This window comes from Scyliorhinus canicula, chromosome 21, assembly GCF_902713615.1.
Source record: "Scyliorhinus canicula chromosome 21, sScyCan1.1, whole genome shotgun sequence".
In the NCBI taxonomy this organism is placed as follows: Eukaryota; Metazoa; Chordata; class Chondrichthyes; order Carcharhiniformes; family Scyliorhinidae; genus Scyliorhinus; species Scyliorhinus canicula.
In genome coordinates this window covers 30,784,816-30,803,161 of record NC_052166.1, presented here as the reverse complement: position 1 = coordinate 30,803,161, position 18,346 = coordinate 30,784,816, and the positions used below count along the sequence as shown (strand labels likewise).

Genomic DNA, 18,346 nt, shown 5'->3' with positions numbered 1-18,346 from the left:
ACTGCCAGCAATTCAACCATGACACTGGCACCACCCAAACAGATTGCACAATACTCACTGGCACAGGTCCCTGTTGCTTGCAGGACAGAGTGCTATGCAACTGGAGGCAGCAGGAACTAACTGGATAGGAGTAGCCATGTCTATATATCCTTACCTCCATGGAGGAGTTGATGCTGGCCAACGTTTGGATGGTCTTTACTGAAGCTGTGGCTGGCAGTAGGGCTGAAACCATCAAAGATGACAATATCATTATATCTAATCGTTCTTCTCATACATCCTCCCATAGAATTTACAGTGCAGAAGGAGGCCATTCGACCCATCGAGTCTGCACCGGCTCTTGGAAAGAGCACCCTACCTCCACTCTATCCCCATAACCCAGTAACCCCACCTAACACTAAGGGCAATGTGGACACTAAGGGCAATTTAGCATGGCCAATCCACCAAACCTGCACATCTTTGGACTGTGGGAGGAAATTGGAGAACCCAGAGGAAACCCACGCACACACGGGGTGAACGTGCAGACTCCACACAGACAGTGACCCAAGCTGGGAATCGAACCTGGGACCCTGGAGCTGTGAAGCATTTAATAGTCGCACCCGGTATAAGAAAGACACTTCTTATTTTTTACCACATCCCCACAACACAATTCTAACCCTGTCTCTTTCCTCTTTCAGATATTCAAGAGGCATAGGGCGAAATTCTCCCCCCCCCCACGACGGGTGGGAGAATAGGGGGAGGGCCTTCCCGACTTTTTTGGCGCCCTGCCGCTATTCTCCCCCCCCCCCCCCGGCCGAAATCCCGACAAGAATCGCTGCCGCCGTTTTTTTTACGGCCGGCAGCGATTCTCAGCTGTTAGAAGGGCCGAAGTCCCAGCCCTTTACGACCTTTTTACGAACGGCAAACACACCTGGTCCTGCCGTTCGTAAAAACGTCGTGACAAACTCGCAAAAAATAACCATGGCACCGATTGGCACGGCAGTACCACGGCCGTGCCAAGGGTGCCATGGGCCCGCGATCGGTGCCCACCGATCGCGGGCAGCGGGCCCGATACCCGCGCACTATTTGTCCTTCCGCCGCCCCGCAGTATCAATACGCGGGGCGGCTGAGGGGCAACCCGGCCTGCGCATGCGCGGGTTTCGCGCAAAAACGCGATGACGTCACCCGCGCATGCGCGGGTGGAGTCTTCCCACCTGCGCATGCGCGGCTGACGTCATATGACGCGTCAGCCGGCGCAAACTCCGGCAAGCGGGCTTAACGATTTTCGTTAAGCCCGACTTGTCGGAGCCTCCGACGTCGGGCTGCTAGCCCCGACGGGGGACCAGAATCGGTCCCCCGTCGGGAAGGGGCGCGATGCCGTAAAACCCGCCCGGGTTTTACGGCAGTTTTACGATTTCTCCCGTTTTGGGAGAATTTCGCCCAGAATCTGTCCAGTCAGTGGAGGAATAATAAGAAAGCGAACTGTTGAAGATAAACCATCATTACATTTCACACTCACAGCAACGAGTATAGGTACTGACACCAATTTAGAAGGCAACACAAAGATGAGATCTGCACTTGGTATTCTACCAATCAAACATGGCCCACAGCTAGAACAGGGAGCAAGAACAGCAATTCCCCAGAGGGCGAGGTCACAAATGAATTCTGCTCAGAGGATTCAGGTGAGCCTTTTGGGCAACCTACAATGATGCATTTGTCAAACGAAGTGCATTGTGAAGCCTGCAATAATGTCCGTCCTCAACATCAAGGAGTAGAGAGAAATCAACTTTGCATCAGGTTTTGGGCAGAGCTTTGAGTGCATCATTTCCAAAATGGAAGTGGTGGGCTACTCAATAAATGCACTTATGGTGATAATTATAATGAATGTCAGGCTTGACAAGATGGCTATGTTTTAAATTGTCTGCATTAACTTAAAGTGAAGCAGAATGTTCTAAATAGGAGGGATGGTGGTCATACTAAACCCCTGCTTAGAGACTGGTCCAAGTGATCTGATGGCCATGAGAAAAAAAAACAATATCAAACCTAATGATAATAATAATCGCTTATTGTCACAAGTAGGCTTCAATGAAGTGACTGTGAAAAGCCCCTAGTGATAATTATTGCACCTTGACACAGAAGTGGGACTGTAGTGTTTTTGGAGAGTTACAGAAATAATGAGAGAGGGGGAATGCAGCTACTGTTGTGAGAAGCAGGGGACAACTGTGTTTGTGTCAACAACTAAGCAGGATGCTGGGAAATGCTGGTTCTCTGTTTGAAGAGTATGGAAAAAACTGGAGTTTTTCAGATTTAATGAACAAGGAGTTGCCAACGTGGGCCTTGTTGGTGGAAGTTGTTCTGGCATACTCTGGCTGAGTGAAAACAATTCTCTATTACACTGGAAGTTTTCACCTGGGCGTTCAAGGGATAAATGAACCACTGGAAAACTGTGAGTAACTTGGGACTTGATCCTATAATGCAAAATATCTACCAGTGGTGTGGTGCACAGTGAAAGGAGTTGCATGACATATTTCAATTCTGTTGATTAGGTAACACAAATATACATCTCTTTACTTTGGCACATTAATTGTCTGTTAATTAATGTTTGATCTCTGTTGATTTTAGTATGTTTGTTACAGTAAGAGTCTTAAAACATGAAATCTTGTCCTTCTGTTGTTTCTGTTGTTTGATTGGGAAATGTATCTCATTTAAAAGTTATTGGTCTCTGTGGGGATCATATTACTAACCACGATGCAACATCTAATGACTGGTGTCTCAACTTCCATTGTAGAACGAGCGTCCGTTAACTTGTATCTGAATGCGGCGGAGGGTTTTTTTTGTGTTCCAAGTTTATTTATTTTTTAAACTTTTGTTGCTAACTTTTGCCAGTTATTTTCTGCCATTTTAAATTCTATGTGTCCGCGGAAACTAATGCTTGTCTTGTGTATTGTGGCTTTACATTTAATGGAGTGGTGATGGTTATTGAAGATATTGATAATTTTGCTTTTGTGCGAGGCCAAATACGCCATGCCAATGCAAAAACAGAAGACAATGGACTGGATTCTCTGTGTCCCCCAGCCATGTTTTTCTTGGCGGCATGCCTATCACTGGTGGCGGGAATCTCTACTCCTGCCGCTTGTCAATGGGATTTCCCATTGATATCACCACGCACGGCCATGAAACCCACTTAGGCAGGAGCACTGCTCACGGGAATAGAGAATCGCAGAAGCTGGAAAATTCCGGCCAATGTTATTATGCGACTATATGACCTAATAAAGGATTCAGTGAGAATGAAAAGAGAGGCCTTGAAATTCAAAGAAAATCTCAAGAAGAGCTCACAGGAGATAAATTATTTTGACCATCTTTCCCGCTGAGAGGCCTTCCCCTCCTCCACCTTCCATCACCTCTTCTCATTCTTGTCTAAATCATGTTATAACGCAAGGGAGACACCCACTGGTGCATCCATGCCTGAGAGTAACTGGCTTACTCAGACTCCTTGAATGCGACAAAACGTCCGTCAGCACCTGCCACACCACTCTCTGTAGATTCTTGCAAATTTAAACAATGATGGTGAGCATTAAACACATGTGGAATCATAACAAAAACCAGAAGAAATCAACCACTAACTAACCTATAGGTAGTTCCCCATCTATCGAAACACTACTATTGGGTCGTTTTTCCTGTTGCTTTGCACTATTGATTTTGGACTATGGAGTAGGCCAGGCCAAATAAAGGTAGCAGATTTAATTCCATAAAGGACCTTAGTAAACCAGATGGGCTTTTCGAGCAGTCCAGTAATTTTTTGGTCACCGTTATTTATATTAGCTTTTTAATCCATATTTATTAAATTAACTCAGTTCAAATTCTCCTGTGATGGAATTTGAGTTCCTGAATTATTGATTTGACTAGGCCCACAGCACTCTCCTACCGGTCCCTGCGGCCAACGGCAGATTTACAGCATATGGGACTATTCTCCGCTTCCCAGGCCGGGTGGGAGAATTGCGGGAGGGCCGCTCTGGCACCCCCCACGATTCTCCCACCTCCCCCCCCCAAAATGGCGTGTCGCGTTTTGCGACACGCCGCTTGGAGAATCGGCGGTCACCGTTTTTCACGGCGACCGGCGATTCTCCGGCCCGAATGAGCCGAGTGGCCTGACAATCCCGAACTGTTCATGCCGGCGGCAACCACAACTGGTCACTGCCGGCGTGAACAGCGTGCGACAGGTAAGGGTGGGGCCTGTGGGGGCGGAGAGAAGAACGAGCGCCACAGGCGTGCTCGTGAGGGGACTGGCCCGCGATCGGTGCCCACCGATTGTCGGGCCGGCGTCTCTGAGAGACGCACTTTCCCCTCCACTGCCCCGCAAGATCAAGAAGCTACATCTTGCGGGGCAGTGGAGGGAAAGACGGCAACTGCGCATGCACTGGTTGGCGCCGGCCAACCTGCGCATGCGCGTCTGACGTCACTTAGGCGCCGCCGGCCATGTCATTCTCGGCGCGCCGCGCCTTGACGCAAGCGTCAAGGCCCGGCGGCCGAGTTTCTCCCCATGCCGCTCCTAACCCTCCTAGGGGGGGAGAATAGGGGGCGAGGAGTGGCCTCCGATGCCGGCGTGAAACACTCCGGGTTTCACACCGGCGTCGGCCGTTGCGGAGAATTTTGCCCTATGTATCTCAAAGTATTTATTCCTCACTTTTTCAACACAGGCTTATTTCAGAACTATGTCAGATACAAAGCCTCCTTCAAATTCTACTTCAGCAAACTCGCAAGCACATTGAAACAGATTGTTTTGTAGCCACCGAAGATGGCCATTCCCTAAATACAAAATGGAGGACCGTAAAGCTTGCAGGTTAAAATGGACAATTTTTACAGCACAAGCAGGCTGCACCAAGCCAATGTGTATTCTGTCTGCTAAGAGAGCAGACAGCACCGAAACGAACATTCTGCATACTAATGAGGCAATCTCTGGGATAGTTAACATAGTAATGGAACAATCCCAGGGACAATGGACACAAATAGAGAAGTGATTGCAACAGGGAAATCAGACACCCCGGCACCAGCGGGTTCGAAAACAAAGCACCTGAAGGCCCACCCAGTAACCGAGGGACAGCCTCAGTATTGGGGGGATTCAAACAAATCGATTGGGAAGAGACCCAATCGATTCCGAGCAGGTAAAGGGGTCCGCCCAAAAGGGCGCGAAGCCCTAGGACCTATAAAAGACAGGTCCCACACTTAGTTCGTTCTTCTTAACCAGCCCTCCTCTCTGGACCAGCATCTCGACCAGCTTTTACCAAAGAAGATCTTGACCAAGAGAGAGGAGAGATTTGGGACAGCAGCTGCCAGCAAGTAAGTGTCTCACAACGATCGCTACCAGAGATAGACACTCCTGACCCCTTTTTAACCCGTACCAACCTGAAGTCTGCAGACCAGAGCAGAGCAAGAGGCCTTGTCCCCTGATCCGGCAGTTCCCTTTGAGATAAGTATTGGTTTATTTAGCAGTAGGAATAGTTTAATCCTCTTAGCGTGTGCATGGGTAGTATTATAATTGTATTATAATAAACTCAGTTGTTTGGACTTACTAATTGGTGTATGGTTTTATTGCTTTGAACTTGACCTTGAAACTTGTGGCGGTCATAGAATAGAGTCATAGAACAGTACAGCACAGAACAGGCCCTTCGGCCCTCAATGTTGTGCCGAGCCATGATCACCCTACTCAAACCCACGTATCCACCCTATACCCGTAACCCAACAACCCCCCCCTTAACCTTCCTTTTATTAGGACACTACGGGCAATTTATCACGGCCAATCCACCTAACCCGCACATCTTTGGACTGTGGGAGCACCCGGATGAAACCCACGCACACAGGGGGAGGACGTGCAGACTCCACACAGACAGTGACCCAGCCGGGAATCGAACCTGGGACCCTGGAGCTGTGAAGCATTTATGCTAACCACCATGCTACCCTGCTGCCCATATCTTAACGATACCTGCTGACACCAGAGCTAAGTAATGAAACAGCCACAAATTGAGTGTTAAGCACACTCACCCAGAACGAGCAACAGTTTTTAAACTAATGATGTAGTTGCTAAACCAGTTGAAAGAAAAGCTTTCAAGGAAATACCTATAATCTGTTTATTTACCAGCATTTAACCTGCATTTCATTACCTTCCTTTCCTGGACAGGCTCTCTGCTCTTCAAAAATTGCAATTTTGCTTTCCATATATGAATAGTAGTTGAATTTCATTGCAAGGTACAAAGGTATTTAAGATCTTCCACAATCAATAATTCAACAGAATAACTAACTGACTCTTCGACAGAGAGTTAATCCAATGAGAAGCAACTATTCTGTCAGCCAAGGACTGCCGAATTTAGCTTAAACACATGGAACCCATCCATTATTTTAAGCAAACTCTCGATATTCAAAAACAAGCTGTAAAAGCTGACTCACAAACTGTCTCCTCTACTCAGTCTTCTTATCAGGCACATTTCTCATTATGAGAACTGCAGCTTTTATCAGTGGAATTCTTTCCCTGTGATCGTCAACGTTATCAAACATTATCCAGAGTATTGTGTCGCAGACTACTTATTACGTGATCCTTCTAATCGCTCATTGAGCCGTAATAATGTAGCACCAATGGGACTATTTTATTGGAAATCCTGGCAATGGTGAAATCTGTGGGGAGCCAGGAATACAGCAAAACATCACTGACCAGATAATATTGCCAGCTGAACTTACGTCGAGAGCAGAAGCGATACAGCTTGTTCTACTGAATTAAGATAGGCGAAACCCGACGGTTTGAAGGAAAAATAAAGTGACTTTATATGCTAGCTTCACAGTAAAGTGGAAAGGGTTTTGCTGCGACTCAAAAACTCACATGCAAACAGATTTACCTCAGTGATGGACAACAGCTCAAGTGGAGGAGTAGAAGTGAAATCTTGGAGTCCACAAGTGTCCCATTTTCAAATTATAAATTCAGCCCAAAGTATAAACGCGATCTTTTCCAGTTAGGATTCGGAAACGAAGGCCGGAATTCTCCCGCCGTTGCAATTCTCTTTTCCTATCGGCAGCGCATCCCCACCCATGGGTTTCCCAGCGGAGTGGGGTGGCTTCAATTGGAAATCCCAATGATAATCAGCGGGAGTATAGAATCCCACCGCCAGCGAACCCGCTGGGGAACCAGAGAATCCAACCCGAAGGGGGGTTTGGGGGGTGGGGTGGGAGGGAGGGGGTCAGCTGCTGAAATTCAGAATGCTTCATAATCATTTTCAAAACTGAGAAGCGATCACATTTTGGAACAGCTGATGTAGATTGAGAATCCAACACCTTCTCAGTTCCGCCTGCGAAGGTTCAATGCAGCTGGAAATTGCTTGTATGCCTATTATCCAAATATACTGATTTGTTTATTGGCAATTTTCTTATCCGTCTCAGCAGCTTGTGTATTTTCTAAAAGTGCATTAGAAAGGGTAATGAAAAGCTGAGGTGGCTGAGGAGTAATCTTCATGATGCCAACTGGTGAGTAAATGCCATAGAAATGTTAAATTGAAAACACCACTACACAATAAATCATAAAAAATCAGACACATGGGGTGCAGATACATGCTAGTAAAAGGCAAGATTACGAATGTTGTTAACAAGGCTTTCTTCATACAAGGACTGATCAATGCATTGAGTGGACTAATGGGTAAAGTAGTTGTGGAGGATCATTCGAGTAACAGATGAATGTGAACTGGATCTTCACAAAAAAAAATCAATAATACTATAAATTAATCGAAATGTTGAAATGTCACTCACCCTCTCCATGAAAAAAGATTGCAAATTAGCCCAGCTTCTTCCACCTCATCTATATTTCTTTCATCCTGATGTGTCAGGTATTTTCATCCATTAGTGCCTATCATTTTTCTCATCAAGTTGGCATATCGGGACAGAAGGACAGGATGTTTGTTATTTATAGATGTGAGTTGTCCAAATTCAGCAGATCTCTTTAAAAAAAAGTGCAAAACCAACATTGAAGGCAGCTAGTTAAATATTATTCCCAATCTGTTAGGTAATCTCAGGGTGAAAGTGTTGGCTCTGTAAATGTTTTCCGCTCACTGGGATTAGCGAGGGAAGAAACAGAAAGGATTCCTCAGCTGTCCGACACCGGGAGCAATCTCTGTTGGAGCTGCAGAGATCATCCAACCAATGAGCTGGGGATGTGTGTTACCGTGGAGACTTCAAGGATAGAATAAAAACAAATGGAATTCCTCTGCCTTACAGTGTGTCTCAGAACAGAGGCCAATAGTGGCAGGCTCCCATGGCATTGACTGTTGCAGCATTCATCCCAAGCATTTGCTTTCGATCACATTGGCCTGGCAAAAATCCACTGTGAGTGACGATACCCCACAACCAGGCCTGCCCACAATAGATCCATCACAGATGGAGGAGAGGTTTGATGGAAGTGTAATTAGTTATGACAGGTTTTCCATTAGCTGACGGTACAAGGATTAAGGGACACAGATTTAAGGTTTTATGTAAGAGAAATAACTTTTACGGGGAACATAGGAACAGAGGAATTAAGAGCAGAAATAGGCAATTTAACCCTTCGAGCCTGCTCCACAATTCAATCAAAGCATATCTAATCTCCTCCTGGTCTCAAATCCTCCTCCCCACCTGTTTCCCATATCCCTTTAACCTGTTTTTTTAAATCAAAAATATATTTATTTCCTTCTTTAAACCGTTTAATGACTCATATTCCACTGCACCATGGGGCAGCAAGTTCCACAAATTCACCACGCTCTGCGAGAAGTAGTTCCTCCTCATCTCAGTTCTAAATCTACCACCTCTCAACCTAGATCTATGGCCTTTCATTCTAGATTGCCCCACAAGGGGGAGCATTTGGTCTACGTTTCATTCCCTCTTAATACTTTATAAACTTCAGATCCTCTCTCATCCTTCTAAACTCCAGCGAGTATAAGCCCAAACATTTTAATCTGCCTATTAATGCGGATTGTGATGGTCCGGAACTCTCTGCCAACATAGATGGTGGAAGCAGAGACAGTGAATAATTTCAAAAGGAAACTGAATGTGCACTTGGGTCAATAGACATACCGAGTAACGAGGATGGAGCAGTGGGATGATACTGAATTAAGACTCTATAGAGAGACGACATGAGCTTGATCGATCTATAGAGTGCATGTTCTATGTTCTATGATCGAATGGCCTGCTGTGCCTTAGTGAGTTAACGGGGTAGATCTTTGTTCCTGATACACCTGGCGTGAGTTGGAAATTTTCCCAGCTCAGGAGAAAGTACTCCATTAAACCCAATATTTGCTTTTCAAACTAGTGCCGCAATACTGGATTACTGGAATATCGTCTGGCCATCCTTCCAGACAATAATGAAATGAAAAATGAAAATCGCTTACTGTCACAAGTAGGCTTCAAATGAAGTTACTGTGAAAAGCCCCTAGTCGCCACATTCCAACACCTGTTTGGGGAGGCTATAACGGGAATTGAATCTGCACTGCTGACCTTGGTCTGCTTTACAAGCCAACTGTTTAGCCCACTGTGCTAAACCAGCCCCTATTCTCTCATTGGAGATATTTGTTGCTTTGCTGCTGTGTTTATTTTATTTCCAACAACTTTTTTGCAGTAGCTGGTAAGTGTTGAATAGTGAGGGGATGCATATGCTTCTGACTCATTGATGAAGTGTAAATCCTCTAAATTAGTTCCTTCAACTGGTATCCTTGATATTATGTCTTCAGCCTGCTACCTCCTATGAACATACACCATTCCAAATCTCTTCCAACACCTTGTGGTGCACCAAGGCAGACCTTCTTCTTTTTCCATAGCTACTAAATCCTGGAACAGTTCTGTCGCCAGGGGCTTATAGCGTGGGGCCACTCCGCATCATGCATGGCTGAGGAGGGGTCTTTCCCATGTTCGATGTTGGCTGAAAATACTCAATCTGTTTGACTGCGTCATGAATGGCCTTACTTGGTCCAAGCCCTGGGATGGGATTCGAACCCGAAACTCCTGGCTCAGAGGCAAGGATGCTACTCACTGCACCACAAGACCTCCAGCGTAGTCTCTATTATAGACACATATCTCATTAATTTTAATCTGAAATGCTGGATTTAAGGCAACACCTTTGTGATGTCTTTCATGTTCAGAAGAGTCACTGATCTGTTTCAATTTTAAAAAGTCCCATCATGTTGTCTGAGAATGATTTGTTTGCCCACTTTGCTGCCAATGCTTCCTTTTCAACTGTGGCATAGCTTTTTTTTGTTTTTTGTGAGTGACCTTGAGACGTAATGTTTACCATCTCTAAGCATTGAAATAAAATCTCCCTCAGACCTGTAGTCAAAGCTGCTACTATGGTCTGAAGTTATGGGTTGTAATATGCCAAAGTTTCAGAGGAGATTAAACAACTTTTAACATATTTTCAAAAGCATTTTGCATGTCCACGTTCCAGCAGCACTGTTCACTGTCTCACCAGCTGTCTCAAAGGTCAAAGACCTCTGACAAATTTGATAGCCACTTCTCCACTTGCTTGAGCATTGCGAGGAATATCTGAAGTTCAGTTACGTCCCTGGGTTGTGGAAACTCTGATTAATTTTGTTTTTGTGGATCAACTATGATTCCAATGCCTTGTACTGTGTGACCTTGTACTATGTTGTAAATGTGGTCAGCAATCTGGGGCGGGATTCTCCGACACCCCACAGGGTCGGAGAATCGCCGGGGGCCGGCGTGAATCCCGCCCCCGCCATCTCCCGAAGTCTCCGGCACCAGGGGCAAAATTCTCCTCCCCCCACGCCCAAACCGGCGCGATGAGATTCACGGCTGGCCGCTGGGAGAATCGCCGCTCGCTATTTGTAACGGGCGAGCGGCGATTCTCCGGCCCAAATGGGCCGAGCGGCCTGCCCAAAACGACAGGTTCCCACCGGCGTCGTCCACACCTGGCAGCGGGAACAGCACGGGAACACTGGGTAGGCAGCATGTAGGAGGGAGAGGGGGGTTCTTGCACGGGGGGGGGCATCAAAAGGGGTCTGGCCCGCGATTGGTGCCCACCGATCGACGGGCCGGCCTCTCTAAAGGAGGACCTTTCCTCCACTGCCCCGCAAGATCATGGTGACATGGTGACCAATGATATAACTGGGCTGTACCATGCTCTCAATTTCACCCTTGATTTTGTGCAGGAGTTGGTGAGGGGCTTTCCTTGGTGCAAAGAGGCAAACTGGTTTAGCGTTAGCCCATAGCGTGACATGGTGCTCAGTCTTTAGTTTCCCCTGGCCTGTAAATCATTTTGAAAATTCATTTTTTAATGTACTGGCCTGGATTCTCCAATCCCCGCCATTGGATTCAGGGTTGCAGTGTTCCCAATGCGATAGAGAATTTGGTGTTAAGGGGAAAAACGGGATTGCCATTTGCAATTCCCCAGTCCGCCACTGGTAGTGGGATTGGGGTTCGTGACCGCGTGCCAGCAGGGGGATGCAAATGGTCTTGATGACCATTTGTCTCCACTTAGTTGACCAAGCACCAAAATCACCAGTCCTCTGGGGTGGGAATCGCCTGGGCGGGGCTCACTACTAGTATTTACCGGAGTGGTCCTGTCAGGGTGGATCTCACCATGGGGCAAGGGGTAAACCCTGAAGGGAGTTGCCCCCAAAATCCACCCTCCCCACCCACAATCCGAGACTTCAAAGAGAGTTAAGCACTGTCAATTTACAGCTCACCACTTCAAAAGCCTTCAAGCATAAAGGAGGGTATGGGTAATTGGAATGCACTTAATTCTCTTTGAAGTGATTGATGTTTGTAAACATTGTGGTCAGAGCACTTCAGAGTTACTGAGCCATGAAAAAGATGAATGAAGCAAGACTCATAGCTGTGTATGTGGGAGTTCAAATCAGTTCCAATTCTTCTCCGGTGGGAGAACATAGAGCGGGTTTCTCCATCCCACCGGCTGGTCAATGGGGTTTCCTATTGTGGGGCAGCCCCATGCCGTCGGGAAAAATGGAGAATTCCGATGACGGAGAATTCAGCCCATAGTCTCCCAAACGGTGAATCCTGGCCACTGTTGTAACACGCATCAGCAACGTAAGCATGCCGTCTTCACCCTGCTGGGAGCCCAGATCAGGAAGCAATGCAAGAGATTCCCAAAAAATTTCATGATTTTGAATGAAATAGACAGGTTTGAAGATTTCTCTACCATTATACTTCAACTTTGCTATGAGTTGTCCGATGTCTTTCAATATAGTCTCAATAGAAACCTATAATTTGATAGATGAGGGTTGCAATCTAACTTGCTTGAGCTATTTTGCTTTGTTGGCTAAAACAGAAATTCCTGCACCTGTGTCTACATAAGAACATAAGAACTAGGAGCAGGAGTAGGCCATCTGGCCCCTCGAGCCTGCTCCACCATTCAATGAGATCATGGCTGATCTTTTGTGGACTCAGCTTCACTTTCCGGCCCGAACACCATAACCCTTAATCCCTTTATTCTTCAAAAAACTATCTATCTTTACCTTAAAAACATGTAATGAAGGAGCCTTAACTGCTTCACTGGGCAAGGAATTCCATAGATTCACAACCCTTTGGGTGAAGAAGTTCCTCCTAAACTCAGTCCTAAATCTACTTCCCCTTATTTTGAGGCTATGTCCCCTAGTTCTGCTTTCACCCACCAGTGGAAACAACCTGCCCGCATCTATCCTATCTATTCCCTTCATAATTTTAAATGTTTCTATAAGATCCCCCCTCATCCTTCTAAATTCCAATGAGTACAGTCCCAGTCTACTCAACCTCTCCTCATAATCCAACCCCTTCAGCTCTGGGATTAACCTAGTGAATCTCCTCTGCACACCCTCCAGTGCCAGTACGTCCTTTCTCAAGTAAGGAGACCAAAACTGAACGCAATACTCCAGGTGTGGCCTCACTAACACCTTATACAATTGCAACATAACCTCCCTAGTCTTAAACTCCATCCCTCTAGCAATGAAGGACAAAATTCCATTTGCCTTCTTAATCACCTGTTGCACCTGTAAACCAACCTTCTGTGACTCATGCAGTAGCACACCCAAGTCTCTCTGCACAGCGGCATGCTTTAATATTTTATTGTTTAAATAATAATCCCATTTGCTGTTATTCCTACCAAAATGGATAACCTCACATTTGTCAACATTGTATTCCATCTGCCAGACCCTAGCCCATTCACTTAACCTATCCAAATCCCTCTGCAGACTTCCAGAATCCTCTGTACTTTTCGCTTTACCACTCATCTTAGTGTCATCTGCAAACTTGGACACATTGCCCTTGGTCCCCAACTCCAAATCATCTATGTAAATTGTGAACAATTGTGGGCCCAACATGGATCCCTGAGGGACACAACTAGCTACTGATTGCCAACCAGAGAAACATCCATTAATCCCCACTCTTTGCTTTCTATTAATTAACCAATCCTCTATCCATGCTACTACTTTACCCTTAATGCCATGCATCTTTATCTTATGCAGCAACCTTTTGTGTGGCACCTTGTCAAAGGCTTTCTGGAAATCCAGATATACCACATCCATCGGCTCCCCATTATCTACTGCACTGGTAATGTCCTCAATAAATTCCACTAAATTAGTTAGGCATGACCTGCCCTTTATGAACCCATGCTGCGTCTGCCCAATGGGACAATTTCTATCCAGATGCCTCGCTAATTCTTCCTTGATGATAGATTCCAGCATCTTCCCTACTACCGAAGTTAAGCTCACTGGCCTATAATTGCCTGCTTTCTGCCTACCTCCTTTTTTAAACAGTGGTGTCACGTTTGCTAATTTCCAATCCACCGGGACCACCCCAGAGTCTAGTTTAAGCTCTGTGAGGTGTCCATCCACTTTAGGTTTAATACTCCAGTATTTAATTTCCATTTCATTTACTCTCCCGAGGAAAGTTATATCCTTTATCTGTGGTTCTCCCACTTCTTGTATGTGGTTCGGCTTGTGCTTTCCCTCTTTGTTGTGCTTTCCCTCTTAAGGACTACAATGCTCCCACTTCATCTTTTCCAGGGGACTCCACCTTTGCCGCAAACAAAAATTCGATTTTGTCTTCTATGCTCAGTTTGGCTCATAATAGACTCTATGGGCAAAATTTTCCGACCCCCAGCAGGGTCAGAGAATCGCCCGGGGCCGCCGAAAATCCGGCCCCCGCCATGGCAGAAATTCTCCGCCACCCGGGAATTGGCGGGGGCAGGAAACGCGCCGCACCGAGCGGCGAGCCCCCTGTGGCGATTCTCCGGCCCGCGATGGGCTGAAGTCCCGCCGCTGGGAGGCCTCTCCCGCCTCCGAGGCTTGAACCACCTCTGGTGGCGGCGGGATCAGCGGCGGGAGCGGCCCACCCGTGGTCCTGGGGTGCCCCCACGGTGCCCAGGCCCGCAATCGTGGCCCTCTGATCGGTGGGCGGGCCAGTGCCGTGATGTCACCACCAGTGCAGTTGCCGCTGATGTCACCACCAGCGCATGCGCGAACCGGCGAAGGCCTTTCAACTAGCCCCGGCGCCGGGCGGCGGGTGTCAAAGGCCGCTGGTGCCGGTTTTGGCACCAGTCGGCGTGGTGCCAACCGCTCCGGCGCGGGCTTAGCCCCTCAATGTGAGGGCTTGGCCCCCAAGGGTGTGGAGAATTCTGCACCTTTGGGGAAGCCCGACGCCGGAGTGGTTGGCGCTACTCCGCTACGCCGGGAACCCCCGCCCCACCGGGTAGGGGAGAATCCCGCACCACTGTCCGTTGACCTCAAGCAGGAAGTTCTGGTCCCCAGTCCGGGGGGTGGGATTGTAAAATCCCACCTGTAGTCCTTGTATACTGGAAAATAAAGCCTTCACCAGAAAAGAATTGTATGTGTAACTATTTTGATGCATTTCCCCCACAATCCACAGACATCATCACAAAGTTGCACTGCATTAATAAATAAAAACAACTCTTTTGATTTTTAATAAACTATTAATTTCTTAGCAATCGCTGTGTATCTTCAACATCCCCTTTGACTGAAGCAGTGCATTTAGTATCCCTTTCAGTTTTACAGTAGTGATATCTCTGGAATACTTCCTGGTTCCATAAACCCAAGCACACAGTTGGTTCAATGGAAGAGCAAAGAAGAAAATACTGTATTAGGGCATCACTTTTGAAATGGGAAGCAGAGAGGGAATTTGGGAGGCAACAGAAGGAAGGGCGAAAGAACTTTGACAAAGAGTCATCCAGACTCAAAACATTAGCTCCGTTTTCTCTCCGCAGATGCTGTCAGACCTGCTGAGAGAGTCCAGTACTTTCTGTTTTTGTTGGGAAGTGAGAAAAGATGAGGTAGGGATGGAGTGAGGGAGGGAGAGAGTTAAAGGAAGAGGAGCAGAATGACTGAATTTGTGACTGCAGAATGAATGCTGTGAAATCTAGAAACTGTTTGCTCTGACACCTCTGTAAATTGCCAGTAATACTTTGCCCTCCAGGAACTTCTTTATCTTTTTCAGCATACGTTTCTGCTTTCTTCTCGCAATCTTCTTATTCATTCAATTGATGCAGACCAGATGCAATCAGCGGTGCCAATATATTGCTGATTGCTTCTCTCATAGTCCACTCTATATATGTGGCGTAATGGTGTGCAAGATGCCTTATCAGAGCAATTAGGTGTTTTTAAATACAAATGAACATTTCCTCAGTTTCACATTACCCTGGTTGTTCAGGAAGAGAATAGTGACCTTCCCCAAGGCTTCAGTCATTGTTGCTTGTAAGCATGGTTCCGCTCGAACTTGAATCAACCCTAATGTTTCTTCCCTTGCAGTGGAAATGACTTTTGCCTCAATTCAATGACTCATCTGTTAATGGCTATTCTATTGTCAGCATTAGTAGATGAAGAATTGTTGGAAAAGGCATATATTGAGTGTTCTTATGCCACAGTGAGTTAGATCTCCAATGAACGTTGTTTGAAACTTTGGCTGCTCAAACGGAAAACATTTGTAAGTTCTATTTGACCACATTCTCAGTCAGTACTTTTTAATGCTTGCCTCAAGAACTCTGCTCTACTCGGCCATAATCTGATTGAATGGCAGAGCAGACTCACAATGCTGAATTGCCTACTTCGGCTCCTGATTCCTATGTCCCTATGTTCAATCGCAGTCCTAAATTCACACTCTTTCAATCATTTGCCATTTCACAACATTTTCTTTCCGTTTATCTGCTTCTGTCACCAAGTGTTCATATGTATATATTATATATATATGTATATATATTGGGCTTGATTCTCTGGACCTCAACTGAGTGTTTGTTGGCAGTGCGCCATTTACTGGCTGAAGAATTCTCCTGTCCCGCCGCTGGGTCAATGGGATTTCCCAGTGAAACCATCCCATGCTACCAGGAACCCACAAGGGGGGTATACGGCCAGATCCCAAGAGAGGATCCCAAAACCCCGGAGAATTCCGGCCACTATATATATATATATAAATAATTACAACCAGGGCATTTTTCGGCCATGGCTTAGCAGGTAGCATTCTCATCTTGACACAGGAGTGTTTTGGTTCCAAGTCCCACTTCAGAAATGTGAACATATAGGCAGGAATATTGGGCGGAATTCTCTGCAACGCCCAAGGTTTCACGACGGCGTCGGAGGCCACTCCTCGCTCCCTATTCTCCCCCCGCCAGGGGGCTAGTAGCGGCGTTCTGTAAATCTTAGCGCACCGAGAATGACGCGGCCGGCGGCGCCTAATGACGTCAGCCGTGCAGGTTTGCCGGCGCCAACACGCGCATGCACGGTTGCCGTCTTCCTCTCCGCTGCACGGCAAGATGTGGCGGCTTGATCTTGCCGAGCGGCGGAGGGGAAAGAGTGCATCCCTTGGAGACGCCGGCCCGACGATCGGTGGGCACCGATCGCGGGCCAGTCCCCTCCCGAGCACGGCCGTGGTACTCACTCCCCTCTCCGCCTCCCCCACAAGCCACAAACTCACCTTTGGCGCCATGTTCACGCCGGCAGCGACCAGATGTGGTTGCCGCCGGCGTGAACAGGTCGGGAATGGCAGGCCGCTCGGCCCATACAGGCCGGAGAATCAGGGGTCGCCGTGAAAAATGGCGACCGGCGATTCTCCGAGCGGCGTGTCGCAAAACGCAACACGCCATTTTCGGGGGGGGGGGTGGGAGAATCGCGGGGGGTGCCAGAGCGGCCCTCAATGGGAAATCCCATTGACCCAGCGGCGGGACCCTGCGTGGGAGCGGATAATTGCGCCCATTTCTCAAGGTGGGTAACGTGAGTCAAAAATATTCCCACCTCAGCCTGCTTCAATGCCCATTGGCCAATGATGTACAGTTTAGAACAAATTAACCTATATTGATAGAGATGTGTTTTTAAAAAAAACTTTTTAAAAGTAATTAATTCTTCACTTTCTACTTTGTTAAAAAAGTAATTTCACGAGAAGGCAGTAAAAATGGCAATCTTCCAGGCCTTTTAATGTGTCAAACTCAAAACAGGCAAGCACTTATAGCCATTTAATATCAAGGGGCAATTATTAGATTATTTTGTTGGAGATGGTCCAAACTTGTGTGACACAAATTTGCCATTGTGTAAACAAACATTGAGTGCAGAGTTTAGAGTGCCTGAGCTGTCAATCAAGCAATGTTTCCTCTGGTGCTCAGCTGTTTCAACAAGAGTAATGGTTGTCTGGTCTCCCGGTCAAGCATACATAATGAGGATTGGCTGAGAGGTCAATAAGCTCAGCCCCAGGATATCACTGCAGGAGTTGCTCAGGATAGTGTCCGAGGTCGAACCATCTTCAGCTGCTTCATTAATGAACTTCCCTCCATCAGAAGGTCAGAAGTGGAGTTTGCACTGATGATTGCACAATGTTCTGCACCATTCACGGCCCCTCTGCTACTTAAGCAGTCCGCCTATAGGCAGGACGATTTGGGTAACATACAAGCTTGGATTGATAAGTGGCAAATCAAATTTGTGTCACACAGGTTTGGACCATCTCCAACAAAATAATCTAATCATTGCCCCTTGATATTAAATGACATTACCAGTACTGAATCCCCCACCGTCAACCTCCTGCGGGTTAGTATTTATCTGAAACTGAACTGGACCAGCCATAAAAATACTGTGGCTACAAGAACAGGTCATAGATGGGGATTCCGTGGTGAGTAACTCACTTCCTGGCTCCCCAAATCCTGCCCACCATCGACAAGGCACAAGTCAGGAATGTGATGGAATAGGCACCAGTTGCCTGGATGAGTGCAATTCACACTCATGAAGCTCAATACTGTCCAGGACAAAGCTGCCCGCTTGACCATCCCTCCATGCACCAGCTCCAACACCACACTCTCCACCATCGACACACAGTGGCAGCATCCACAAGATACATTGCAGCAAATCATCAAGGTTCCTTCAAC

General features: G+C 46.9%; 1 long non-coding RNA gene across 3 annotated transcripts in view; it reads right to left on the bottom strand.

Moving 5' to 3' along the window:
* Positions 1-7,955, bottom strand: part of LOC119955941 — a 33,940-nt gene extending 25,985 nt beyond the window's left edge. Inside the window, exons 1-2 of one of the 3 annotated variants that reach the window (XR_005458554.1) lie at positions 7,762-7,955; positions 155-222 (exon numbers count right to left, since the gene is read on the bottom strand). This is a non-coding gene — a long non-coding RNA (uncharacterized LOC119955941). Of the gene's footprint in view, positions 1-154; positions 223-6,417; positions 6,531-7,761 lie in introns of those variants that run through there. The other 2 variants (XR_005458552.1, XR_005458553.1) reach the window with 2 other exon arrangements.
* Between the last annotated feature and the right edge of the window lie 10,391 nt (positions 7,956-18,346).